The following is a 14,753-nucleotide window of genomic DNA, read 5'->3' as shown; positions in this document are numbered from 1 at the left end:
CAGAATTTGGGTGGGTCAGGGAATTTTCAAAGTCATAGAGTAAGCTGTGCTGTGGTTGGTTGCTTTTCTAACTGCATTCTTTGGCTGTGGATTTCCGTAAATTATTATCTTCATTCTCAGAATGCCTTACTAGTGCTTAGAGCAAGAACCCCTAAGAGGCTTATATTCTGGCTCTAACTTTTGTGAACATATACATTCATTCAAGAAATATGTATTGAGCACCTACTAGGTCTTTTGAACTGTGTTAATTATGGGGGGTACAAAACTATACACAAGGTGTGACAATTAAGTTCATGAACTTGTTGCAATGCTCTTGCTAACATTTTTTTGATATCGGAGGGGATTATTCATGATGAATTTGTACCAACTGGACAGTTAACCAAGTTTACTATTTGGAAGTGCTGAAAAGCCTGCAAGAAAAAGTTAGACGACCTGAACTTTTGGCCAATGATTCGTGGCTCTTGCATCACGGCAATGCACCATCTCACAGGGCACTGTCTGTCAGGGAGTTCTGAGTCAGTAAACAAATAACTGGATTGGAACACCCTCCCTACTCACCATATCTGGTGATGACTTCTTTCTTTACCTGAAGATAAAGGAACTATTGAAAGAAGACATTTGGATGGCATTCAGGACATCAAGAGTAATATGACGACAGCTCTGATGGTCATTCTAGAAAAAGAGTTCCAAAATTTCTTTGAAGGGTGGACTAGGCGGACATTGGTGTATAGCTTCCCAAGGGGAGTACTTTGAAGGTGACTGTAGTGATATTCAGCAATGAGGTATGTAGAACTTTTTCTAGGATGAGTTTGCAAACTTAATTATCAGACCTCATAAAACAGGATTCCTCTCTATAAGAAAATTATAATAGTCTAATAGAGATACCCTCAAGTGAATTAACAAAGACAGTGGCAGATGATAAGTAGTATGGAAGAGAATTCAGAGGTACAGCCAGATTTTCTGGAGAAGGCAACTCTGAAAGTAAGTTTTGAAGTATAAGCAGGAGTTCACCAGGTAAAAGAAATGGGAAAATTGTTGCAGAAGAACTAAAGCATGTAAAGACAAAGGAATAGAAAACACTTGTGTGGAATTCTAAGTAGTCTGTATGATTTTGTGCATCATTAATTTATTTAACAAATATTTTGTGAATACTTGTCATGTTCAGTGTAAATTTCAGGCTCCTAGACATGGCTGTGTTTAAGGTAGGTACATTTCCTGCTTACATTCTAGTAGAAAGAGGCCCACAGTGAACAGATACAATATGTTAGATGGTAATAAATAAGATAACAAAAAAACAAGGCAGAGAAAGGAAGATAGAAAGGACCAAGGCATGGAGAGGGTGGAGTGGATGCTGTGTCACAGACAGTGGTGAGGAAGGCCTCTCGAATAAAGTGACCCAAAGAAGTAAGGAAGACAGCCGATATTTGGAAAGAGGCTCACAGGCCCAGGGAAGTACAAAACCCCAGAGACAGACAGAAGTGTGCTTAGTGCATTTGCGTAATAGCAAAGAAGCCAGGAAAACAGTCTAGAGCCGAATAAGAGAGGAGGCAATGAGTGAGGTGCTGAGTGCATGAGGAGGAGAGTGGTAGAAGATGAGCGAAGAAGGAGAGCAGTGGGTTAGGCCATGTGCCACACCATCAATTGTAAGGATTTTTAATTTATTTGGACTGATTTGGAAGTCTATCAGAAAGCTTTAAGCAAAAGAGCATTATGAGCTGAATTATATGTTTTAAATGATTATTCTGGCTGCTATTGTTGATAAGACTATAGAGGCAGAGTAGAAACAGAAGGCTTTTCAATAACCCAGAAGAGTGATGATGGTGTGTTGGACCAGGTAGTAGCAATGGAGGTATTGAGAAGCGGTTGGATTCTGGATATATTAATACTTTGAAGATACAGCCAGCAGCATTTCCTGATAGACTGGATATGGAATGTGAGAAGAATAGAAGAGTCTAGCATGATTCTATTATTTTGGTTTGAGCAATTGGAAAAATGATGAGGCTGTTTACTGGAGAAAGACAGTAGAAGAAATAGTTCAAGCAGGAGATGCAGTGCATAGACACGTTCATTTTCACTGTTAGGGATCCAAGTCATAATTAAGTTACCACTTGATACTTACGTCTAAAATTTAGTGGAGATTTCAAGTCTAGATGTTTGAATTTTAGCACTCATGAGCATTTATATCTATGGGACATATTCATGTGAAAAGCAGTATGGTGTCAGATTGTTTCTGAACATTATCTCTACAACCTTGGGCAATTAATTTATCGGTGGTTCAGTTTCCTCATCTATAGAATAGGAATGATAATAATCATAAAGTTGTTGGGAACTAAACTGTCATTTATAAAGACAATTAAAAAGAACAGTGTCTTGCACATAATACATGCTCAAAAATATTAGGTGCATTTATTATATGTGTGCATTATGGCAAGAGATGATTATATTGGGGCAATATTTTTAAATTATTAAAATGATTTATATTTAATTCCCCTTTAGCAATAGGATCTTGCACCTTCTGCATGTATTATCTTCAGGACATGATACTCAAAACAAATAAATTGTTGTTTAACTCTGAGATTTAAAGCTGATTTTCTTGAGTTCCTAGTGATGCAATAGCCTTGTTAACTAAGCTTTGGAGAAAGAGAAAAGGGATTTCTATATTCCAAATGCTCTCTTTATAAATTAAAAATAAAATTCTAGGAGGTCTAAAAATAGACTTATACTGTAAGCCATTTTCAGAGAGGAAATAAGTTTAAATGGATCAAATTGGAATACCTGCTGGCTTCAGGGGCTCTACAGTGCCAGCTAGATACGTATAAGGTGAGGACCTAGTCAACAGGAAAGGCGGCTGAGTGCCTTGGGAGCAATCACCTGGCATTGACTATGCCAAGATCAAGGCTGATGATTTATACCAGCTGCAGACACTCCGGGGGATATTAAAGGGACAGAAATCAATGCCCAAATACTAGATGAAGTGGAGTAGCAAAGGAGGGGTTTCAGGATCAAACAAACCTATTCTCCTTCTATGATAGTATATCTTCTCCCTCCAGCCAAGTCCATTTTGGACTAAGAGTTATAAATTATCTTACTCTTTACACAAAAAGACTGATTTAAACTGGATTACACTAATTTATTGTCTTGAATGTTTTTTTCTTTTAATGTCGGGGAAAGGGAGGTACAAAAACAGAATAAAGCTTTTATTGAATAAAGGAAATTATATTTTTGGCATATCATAGTTGTGTTGTATATATACTTTATTTACTTCACTAGGCAACAGAAGGACAGTAACAGGAATGTATATAAAGAAAAGGATTTTGTATTATTTTGTGAAACACTAAAGTTAAGCCATTTGAAAAAGATATCTCAGATTGTGGTGTAGGGGGAAGACTGGGGAAAGGAATTAATGTGAGAGATAAGGTGGCCACTAGAAGTTATAATATGTATCAATTTTCCCACAGTTATAGAATCTCCTGTATTTGGCTGGTATATGTTTATCTAAAGTTAATACTTCATTTTCCAGCCTCCCTTGCAGTTAGAATAGCTAAGGGAGACATTAGCAGTAGTGTGTCTAATTTGTGGGGCGTATCCTAAAAGGGAGGATCTTCTCCCTTTCCTCTTTTCCGCTTCCTGGAAAACGACTGGAGTGCTGGCAGACATCTTGGATTATGAGATGACATTAGGGTAAGGAAACCATGCACATCTGAGCAACAAGGTGGGATAAACTCTAGATGCCTTCCATTTTGGAATGTTCCAATATCCCTTGATGAAGACCTCCAGACATTTAAATAACTTCCCCATTGTTTTAGCACTTTTAATGTGATGGGTTTTTTTGTTTGTTTGGTTTTTTGTTTTTGTTTTTTGTTTTTGCTGTTCTTTACAGAGAATCCTAGCTAATAAAAGTATTTATTGGAGAAAATTTAGCAACCACAGGAGGATATGAAATAAAATGTAAACCATGTATAATTCCACCATGAGTAAGTATCTGTTTCTTTTTTTAACTTAACGTCTTATTTCCCTTACACTTTTGTATAGCTAATGTTTTTTACCCTCTTTCTCTTACCATCAGTGACATACTCATTTTTTTAAAACAGTGGGTGGTTATCATTAATTATGCTTACTACATATTTCTAGCTTTTTTTCCTTCATGATACGATTTCTATCTGGGAATCCCTTAGCCCAGTCAAGGTGATACATAAAATTAGCCATTACAATATGTGAAGTGCTAGTAAGTGAAAAGTCCAAAATCCTCATAAGCATTGTTTCACACACCTTGCCTCTTTGATGCTGAATTCTAGCTCTTTGTTTCCCTAGTGGCACCATGTCTTGCCTATATCATGGCTCACAAACTCACAATTGACTTGTTCTGGAAAATTTGCTCCATACCTCCCTACCATGTCCTTCAGTTGAGATCTCAGTTTAAATATATACTTATCAAAACTTTCTGACACATAGGTCCTGGCTGCCTTTAATAGCTTCTTTTGATACCAATACTTCTTCTACTTAGTTATTACTACTTTGGTAATTAAATTACTAATTATGTGATTAAATGTTCAACTCTATCTTGCACTAAAATATAAAGTTTATGGGGGTAGAAACTATAGTTTGCTTACTACTTTATCCCTAATTCCTATAACAGAATAAACACTAGAGTTTAAAACAAGACGTCTAAATACCTTAACATAATGGAAGAAATGGAAAGACATTCCGTACTCATGGATTGGGAGAATCAACATAGTTAAAATGGCCAAATTACCCAAAGCAATATACAGATTTAATGCAATTCCCATCAAAATCCCAATGGCATTTTTTAAAGAAATAGAACCAAAAAAGCATCAGATTTGTTTGGAAGCACAAAAGACCCCAAATAGCCAAAGCAATCTTAAGAAAAAAGAACAATACTGGAGGTATCACACTCCCTGACTTTAGCTTGTACTACAGGGCTACAATAATCAAAACAGCATGGTATTGGCAGAAAAACAGACACATAGACCAATGGAATAGAATTGAGAACCCAGAAATAAAACCACATAAATGTGGACAGATAATTTTTGACAAAGAAGCAAAAAACATACAATGGAGAAAAGACAGCCTCTTCAATAAATGGTGCTGGGAGAATTGGATAGCCACGTGCAAAAGAATGAAACTGGACTGCTATTTGTCACCATGTACCAAAGTTAATTCAAAATGGATCAAAGACTTAAGCATAAGACCTGACACAATAAACTGCATAGAAGAAAACATAGGTACTAAAGTTATGGACCTTGGGTTCAAAGAGCATTTTATGAATTTGACTCCAAAGTCAAGGGAAGTAAAAGCTAAAATAAATGAATGGGACTATATGAAACTTAAAAGCTTCTGCACAGCAAAAGAAACCATTGACAAAATAAAGAGGAAACCAACTGAATGGGAGAAGATTTTTGCAAATAGTGCTTCCGATAAGGGGCTAATATCCAAAATATACAAGGAACTCATGCAACTCAACAACAAAAAATTAAACAACCCAATTGAAAAATGGGCAGAGGACCTGAAGAGACATTTCTCCAAAGAGGACATACAAATGGCAAATAGACATATGAAAAAATGCTCAACATCACTAATCATCAGAGAAATGCAAATAAAAACCACAATGAGACATCACCTCACCCCAGTCAGAATGGCTATCATCAACAAGACAAATAGTAACAAGTGTTGGAGAGGCTGTGGAGAAAAAGGAACCCTCATACACTGTTGGTGAGAATGCAGACTGGTGCAGCCGTTATGGAAGGCAGTGTAGAGGTTCCTCAAAAAATTATGAATAGAATTACCATATGACCCAGCAATCCCTCTCCTGGGTATATACCCAAAAAAATCTGAAAACATTTATGCGTAAAAACACGTGTGCTCCAGTGTACATTGCAGCTTTGTTTACAGTGGCCAAGACATGGAAACAACCAAAATGTCCTTCGATAGATGAATGGATAAAGAAGTTGTGGTATATATACACAATGGAATACTGTTCCGCGGTAAGAAAAGATGATATAGGAACATTTGTGACAACATGGATGGATCGTGAGAGTATAATGCTAAGCGAAATAAGTGAGACAGAAAAAGCAGAGAACCATATGATTTCACTGATATGTGGTGTATACACCAAAAACAACAAAAGAATAAGACAAACAAATGAGAAACAAAAACTCATAGACACAGACAATAATTTAGTGGTTACCAGAGAGTAAGGGGGGAGAGAGGTGGGAGATGAGGGTAAGGGGGATCAAATATGTGGTGATGAAAGGAGAACTGACTCTGGGTGGTGAACACACAATGGGATTTATAGATGATGTAATACGGAATTGTACCCCTGAAATCTATGTAATTTTACTAACAATTGTCACCCCAATAAACTTGAAAACAAAAAATGACGTCTTTCATCAAAGCCAAGGTTAGTAGGCATTTCTCCTTTTTAGAAAACTTCTGTCTCTTCTTTTTCTGTCTCTTGAATTTCTAAATTATATTATTCTATTATTGGGAGTGAAGTTGCTTTTTAGGAAAAGCTGAATTTATTCAGTCAGGGAAAAATAAGAATGAAATACTGGGGAAACAGTATATTTTTTAAAAAGTTTTGTATTTACTTGAAGAAAAATGATAATACACATTATTGGTCTTATCATATCAGTTTTATTGGTAGATATTGAAAATGAGATATAGTTGCTTTTGGAAACCAAGGATGGTTTGCTTTCAAAGGGTAACCAATAAACTTTTAGGGTAAATAAAAACATATGTACATAGTGTTGACATGTTAAATGAAATAACACTTTACTATTGTAGGTGTTCTATAGACACAATCACCAAATCTTATAAAACGCATCTCGTTTTTACAAGCCACAATGTGAATTTTAAAATATCAATACAACAAAGGTAGAGCGGCCAAAGAATTTATTCTAGCTTTATAAATTTCTGTGGTTTCTAATGCTCACAGGGTTTTAAAAAATATTATATTTTTAGCTTCAAGGCAGATGACAATAACTTACCAACTGGCATGCCTACCTGCTTTCATCTCATTGGCCATTACAGTGTCACATGTTTATGTGTAATACCAAGGGTAACCAAGAGTTAATGTTTTTAATTGCATACTTTGCCATATAGAATAAAATTGAGGTTGTGAATAAGTAAGGAAGGAAAAAATGGTTATTGGGCAGGCAATTATCTATGTTTGCTGCAATATCTTTTATTAATAAATGATAATTATCAATAATAATAATAGCAAACACTGACAATAACTGTAATAAATGCTTTGTTTATTAAACCATTCAATCTACACAACACTTATTGAAGAGAAGCTACTATTTTTATTACCACTTTTTACAGATGAGGAAGCCAGCCTGGTAGAATAATTAAGTGACTTGCCTTAAGTCATGCTGCCAGTAGGTGCTACAGTGACACCAGTTTTTGAACCTACAGCCTGGCTCCAGATTGTACTTTTAATCATTCTACTAAAAATATGAGAAGTGTGTGAATATATGTCATAAAGCTCATGCATGTGAATTTGTATATTTTAGGGCTGAAGATCAAACTAGTGTAAAAAATGCAAAACTCAGTGGGAAAAGCCATTATATGTTTTTACTTACTTTTAATTCTTAAAATTTCTTTTTTTGTTGCTGTCTTGCTTTCAGTTTTATATTCCACATATCAGTGAAGTCATATGGTTCTCAGCTTTTTCTGTCTGACTTATTTCGCTTAGCATAATAATCTCAAGATCCATCCATGTTATTGCCATGTTGTTGCCATCCAATAGTGCCATATTGAAATGGCACTATTTCATATTTTCTTATGGCAGAGTAACAACAGAGGAATAAGACAAACAAATAAACAAAACTTCATAGATACACACAATAGTTCAGTGGTTACCAGAGGGTAAGGGGGGAGAGGGGATAGTAGACAAGGGTAAAGGGAGTCAAATATGTGGTGATGGAAGGAGAACTGACTCTGGGTGGTGAACACACAGTGTGATATATAGATGATGTATTACATAATTGTACACTTGAAACCTATGTAATTTTATTATCCATTGTCATTCCAATAAATTTTAATTTAAAAAAAAAACCTTTTTTAAACATTTTTAAATAACAAATTTTTAAGTGAAATAATTAATGGAATAAAATTGAAAACATAATAGGTAATACACATGGATGCAATATGGAAATACAAAATGGATGTAATGAAAGCAAGTCTGTCTCTTACCCTGGACTCCAAGTCTCTAGTCTCCCTTTCCAGGGGCAAACACTTTCATGTCAGAGACTTACTATCCTCCAGTAGCCACACTAGCTTTCTTCCTTTCACTGACAAACTGACTAAATTCTATACTACCTGGCCACATGGATGCTTGGCTCAGCACTACTCTTTCCAACCTTCCTTGTAGCTAGGTGTGGACATTTGACTCAACCCCAGCCAATGGGATGTTAGTGATGTGATGTGTATAAATTCCAAATTATGGCTTTTAAAAGGGAACATAATTTACATTCTGTATTCCTTTTCCCTTTCCGTGGGCTATAAGGTGACTGTTGTGGTGGTGATTCACCCAAATCATGCATACAATGGCAGAGCAAATGGAAATTTTCCTAGATTAGAGCAGAATTCACCTATCTCCTTTCTATAGCTCAACTCTGATAGGTATTCAAGAGAGAAATGAATTTTTTTGTTGTTTGAGTTAGTGCACAGACTAAGTTGCTGTAACAAATGGTCACCAGAATAAGAATAACATAATTTGTCTTTAATTCCAAAATTGTTTCTAAATTCATTTGATGAAGACTAATAACAATATATAAATACATGTTTTGGCTTCATAAATATCTTTGAATTTTTTAAACCTTAAAATGCCGTAGGAAACTCTGTTTATGAAATTTCTCATGTGTCAACACTCTTTGTCAAGAGATGTTTTACTTTAACACGTTCTGTTTTAAAAATATAAAATATGAAGAAGCAAAAATTAATTAGTTATACATTAATTAATCTGGAGATTATTTTTCAGTCCAAATGAGTTTCAGTCCAGAGTTTAGCAAATTGACTGACAAAATTTGAATTTGTTCGACTTAGATTTGTTACTAGCTTACTTCCAAGCCAGTTGGTCCTGGCTTCTACTATTTTCTACCTTTCTATGCTGAGAGAATGAAAGCATTTACTTTTAATGTTCTCTGTGATCCTGCATAAACTGCAAGGAAACAAGGAGGAAAAAAAAAACAGGGATGAAAATATGTTCAATGTCTTTTTATACACTATTTTATTTCCTTTCATCTTTATTTCTTTAAAGTCTTAGTTCCATGAGTTAGTGTTTATTTTTGTAGTGCTTGCAATTGTTTTTCGTATACAACCAAACACCTTGTAGAAAAGAAAAAAATAGTTCAAGGTCAGTGCAGGATTATAAAGACTAATTAGAGAAACCATAAGGAAAACAAGAACTTAAAGGCACATGGCTGTTTTATCCCAGTGCAGAGGATGAAAATCTCTTTTTTGTTTCTCCCTAAATATAGTATTTGTTCTATTTATAATTCAGTAAAAGTGATTGGCGAGGCTATTTGGGAGGTAGAGTTAAACACTTTTTTACTTTTGCATGGGTTCATATTTATTACTAAAGGGTCAAATATGTATATTTGATGAGCATAAAAGCAAGTATTCCATATCTCTAGAATGTGCTGCACAGAAACTGAGTCACTTTTTTCATATGCACTGATATGGTAGTTGAATATATAAAGTTGAAGGACGGAAGTCATTCACACTGAAGCTTCTGAAGCAGATGTCAGTCTCAAAATATGAAGAGTAACTGCAAACACGTATTTTCAAAAAGGAAAATTTTCAAAAAGATCTCAACAGTCTTTCTTTATATATTTTGGATTCAAGTATGGAAAATTCTGGGTGTATTTAAGTTCTTTTAATGACCTTTTCCCCATCTTTTGCCATGGAGGGACCATAAAGCTATTACTTATAAATTTAGCCTCCACCTGGTTTGCACTAAAGTCAGGAGGCTATCATCTTTACTCAGGTTTAATTGTACAGAGTAAGGAGAAGCTGACCTACATACACGTTCCCCGTCTCCACCATCTGCCCACCTCTGCCTTCCTCTGCTGTGGCCGCTGCCACCACTGCCCACCATACTCCACAGCACCTGTCTTAGAGCTTTTAAGTGAGTTTAAAGAGCCATTTGATTACAAATCAAAAGTCAGCAATATTGTACAGTTGTGAGTGAACATTTTAAAAGAGTGCTCTGTAGTTTTGGTGTTTTTAAATAATTCTGTGTAGATTTTTCAGTATTTATCTCTTAGCAGTACTGCTATGCTTTCATCTCTCTCTCTGTCTGTCTGTCTGTCTGTCTCTCTCTACCCCCTCCCCCTCATTTTTTGCACATCATTTCTTTCTATGTAATTTATCTGTCTTATACCTGTAGGGATGGTGTCTCCATTTTTCAGTGTTTCTCAGTGGGGATTCTATTGGCAATTGGGGTGGGACAATGCTTTATTTAAGTGCAGAATGTTGCTTGTCAATTTTTGACATTTAGCAACCCTGGCTCCCACTCACTAAATGCTGTAGTACCTCTTAGTTAATGTGGAAAGTAAAAACATTTCTTAACATTTCCAACACCTTTTAGGAATGCAGTACCAGCCCTTGCTGAGAACCACTGATAGACTGAACCTCCACGAAGACGCTGGTGGGATATATGTATTTCTATTCATCAAGTATTAATGTCTACTCTGTAGCTAGTACTGTGTCAGATGCAGAAGCGTATAAAAATCAAGACATGCAAACAACACAGTTAGTGAATAAACTGGGGCTCCAAATTTATTAATACAGTAATTCTCACATGGAATAAATATACAGGTTCTTTATATTATCTGCAGTTGCTCTGGTTTCCCTTGAAAGCTCTAATCCATTGGGCAACAGAGAAAGAAAATCAGTCTCATTTTATGATCTCACTGTAATCAGCAATGTCACGGACTTTCTCTGTAACCCAAACTCTTCTTGGGTATCTCAGGAGAAGGACTCATTCTTTCAGACTTGCTCCAGTGCCAGAAAGTGCCTGGCTACATAGGGAAAGGGAGGCGGATGGTGTTGTCACGGCATCAGAGAAGCTACAGCCCTCTGATCATCCTTTAGATACTCACTGCAGGTGTGGTCTGCGTCTGGGACTGATGCCTGCTGCTCTCCAGGCCGTTTCTCGCTGTTGGATAAACACGTGGTCCTTCTTGTGGAGCCAGGCTCTGGCACCACCGGCCTGTCAGTTGGAAGCCCCCATGACAGAGCCTCTTTTCTCAGGTCCAGGGTGTTTTCTTAAAACTTCCTGTCTTTTTTCCGCATATGCAAAGACTTCTTGGTCTCTTACACATAGGCCCTGCAAAGACAGCGTCAGCTTTACCTGTCTACCTGCTTTGTAATACTATCTCAGCTTGATGTCCAGATACTGAACTGGAAATGTTAGTGTGCAAACTTCTAGAAGCTTACGTTCTTCTTGCTACTTTGCACTATCTGCATGTTCTCGGCCACTTCTGTACTTTTCTTGGCGTTTCTAAATTTTCTATCTCTCTCACATCTTATGTTTATTGAGCATTTCTGATAACATATTATAATTTTAAACTATCCAAAGAATATTGATATAAAGGGATATAAAGGCATGAAACTAACTTAGAGGGCCTCTTTTCATTCTTTCTTTAAAATGTCATAGAAAATTTCTGCAAACATGTAACAGTAAGAAACACAAGATGGTTAACTAAGAAAGACCTTGTGCTTCTGGTAGTAGTTATTTTACTATTGTTTAAAAATGTTTTTTTCCTTTAATTATTCTGTGACTGTATTGTCTGCTAGTGCTTCTAGAGGAATTGTGGCAGCTGATGGGAAAAGGTTTACAAGCTTTTTTTAAGAGAGAAAAAGTTAAAATTGGAAAAAAATGTATCTACAAATAACTTACTTTTCAACTCTGCAAATTGGAAAAAAGATCATTCTTATTTAGTTTTAACAGCAGAAAGCCTCTCCAGAACTCACGCAATACTTGAATTTCCAGACAATAGATTGAGAGAAACCACACATTGCAAAGTCCGTTCTCAGCAATTGCTTATTTTAAATTTAAGAGCATTTCTGATATTTTTTTCTTTCCACTTAATTTGGTACTGATCCTGTAGAATAATATTTATTTTCAGCCTTTGATTTAGATGTAAATTGCCACTTAGAAAATACGGTATTTCCCAAGAATTTTCCATATGTACTTTTACATTTATTACTTTATAACGTGAAGTATTATATGTTTGGAGTATTATATATTTTCAGAACTATTTCCACATCCTAGATTTTTCCTCATTAACTTATAAAATGAAGTGGATCGTGTTAAGAAGGCATATGTGATAGGCAGAATAATGTCCTCCCAAAGAGGTCCACATCCTATCCCCAGACACTGTGTACCTATTAAGTTACAAGGAAAAAGGGAATTAAAGTTACATGTCTCCTGACCTGGAATTGGGAGATTATCCTGGATTAAATGGGTGGTCCCAATGTAATCATAAACGTCCTTCAAAATGAAAATGAAGCAGGAGAGTCAGAATCAGAATGGTGCTGTGTGAGAAAGATTTGATCAGAAATTTCTGGCTTTGAAATGGAAGAAGGGCAAAAGCCAAGGAATTCGTGCAGCGTCAGAAGCTAAAAATGGCAAGAAAATGGATTCTTTCCTAGAGTTCCCTAAAAGGAATGTGAACACCACCGAAACTGATTTTACCACAACAGGATCCATTTTGGATTTTTGATCCCAGAACTGAAGATGATAAATTTGTGTCGTTTTAAGCCACTGAATTTTTGAAATTTGTTACAGCATGACCAATACAGTGTTATTCAGTTAAGAGTATTTGACTTGTATAAATATCTAAAGCTGAGTTGCAATTCTTTTTAGTTGAGTAAAGTTGAGCAAGTTATTCAACTGCTGTAATGACATATATTCTGACCTCTAAAATGGAAAGAATAATTATCACCTTTGAAGATATAAAGTGAGTAAAATAATACATTCTTGTCTTAAAAATCTGAAATATATCTTGAACACTTAACATGGGCGAGACACTAGTTTATAGACTCTTTCAATCAAAATTATTAAGAAAAAAGTCTCAGTTTTTAAGGGATTTATATTTAAATCTAGAAGACAGATATTAGAATGAACAAATTAACATATAAGATGATATTATTATCATAGAAATAATAGCAAATTCTTGGGGAATGCCAAAGGATATAACAACAGTAAAAAAATAATTGGAAAGATTATATCTGAGATGGATCTTGAAAGATGCATAACGTTTTTCAAGGTGTGTATCTGGAATATCATCATTCAGTCTTAAGGTTGAGTATTGGTTTGATATATAATTTTTTAATAATGTTAAGGAAATATGCATGTATTATTATGCCCTTAAAATATTTATTTAAATATTAATTTTTTCAAATACATTTTTGGTATATGTTGAAATAAAGATTGTTTGCCCTAGCATTGTAGTTCTGAAGTGAACCTCAGTACAATTTACAAATAATATATTTATTGCTGAATTATTGTTATTATTATTATTATTATTTTTAGTTTCAGGTGTACAAAGCCTGACCAATGTGCTATGCACCTGAGGCTGAAGTAGAATAACATTGAGCGTCAACTATAACTAAATATATGGGTGTATATAGTAATAGGATGCGGAATACAACATAGGGAAGATAGTCGATGGTATTGTAACAGCTATTTAAGATATCAGAGGGGTATTTATTGCTGAATTCTATTTGTAAAGTTTTTTTCTTTTAAAACACTTTTGAGATAGATTTTAGTAATATATTTTAATAATATAACTTTTATATTATAAAACTATTTTTTTCTATTTCATAATGTTTCAATTTTAGTGTAAGAGCTAGAGAGTTATCAATTTTTTTTGATGTTTTCAAAGAGCCAGCTTTAGGAGTCATTGATTTTTCTTTATTGTTTGTCCATTTTTTTTTACATTGGTTGCAGTTCTTATCTTTATTATTTCCTTTCTTTTACTTATTAAGATTACATTTTGCTTTTAATTTTCTAGCTTCTTAGATAGTTTATTTTAGATCCTTCTTTCCAAAACAAACATTTAAGGCCGTAAATATACCTCTAAATACCACTTTAGCTGTGTTTCATAGATTTTGATATATTGTGTTTTTATTACCATTCAGTTGAAAATATTTTACAATTTTCCTTACGATTCCTTGTTAACCATGGTTTATTGTCAAATATATTGTTTAATTTACAAATACTGAGAATTTTCCAAGTATCTTTTTTTCTCAATATTTATTTAAAAATTTATATACGGTAAAATTCACTTTTTGTGTTGTATAGTTCTATGAGTTTTGACAAATGCATGAAGCCGTTTAAGTATCACTATCAAGCTACAGAACAATTTATTACCCTCCCCAAATTACCTTTTGCTTGCCCTTTATATATGCCTCCCTCCACTCCTACTTTTTTTCTCTGTTGATATAGTTTTGCCATTTTGAGAATTCATAATGAATTATGGCTTTGATTCTCTGCTAGTTATTGCCTTTTTACTTTAATCCAAGACTCAGTTATTACCATAATGAGCAAATACCTTAACTGCAACTTCAGTTTTAGTTTAATATTTTAGTGTCCAGTTTGTTTTTACCCCTGACTCTTTTCTCTGTTATCTCCATTCTGCCAATCTAGGGATTGTGTTTTTTCCAGGACCCATCCACTGCAAGTCAAATTGTTGTCCTTCAATCTAGTTGTGGAGGGT

General features: G+C 34.8%; 1 long non-coding RNA gene across 1 annotated transcript; it reads left to right on the top strand.

Moving 5' to 3' along the window:
* The first annotated feature begins 629 nt into the window (after nt 1–629).
* LOC141571325 (uncharacterized) lies at nt 630–4,995 on the top strand. The gene is made up of 3 exons (XR_012496089.1): nt 630–782; nt 3,881–3,974; nt 4,637–4,995. It is a non-coding gene; the product is annotated as an uncharacterized LOC141571325 (long non-coding RNA).
* Nucleotides 4,996–14,753: the final 9,758 nt, after the last annotated feature.

This window comes from Rhinolophus sinicus, linkage group LG04 (genome assembly GCF_036562045.2).
Source record: "Rhinolophus sinicus isolate RSC01 linkage group LG04, ASM3656204v1, whole genome shotgun sequence".
NCBI classification, from domain to species: Eukaryota; Metazoa; Chordata; class Mammalia; order Chiroptera; family Rhinolophidae; genus Rhinolophus; species Rhinolophus sinicus.
The sequence above is the reverse complement of the archived record's forward strand: the minus strand, read 5'-3'. Positions and strand labels throughout refer to the sequence as shown.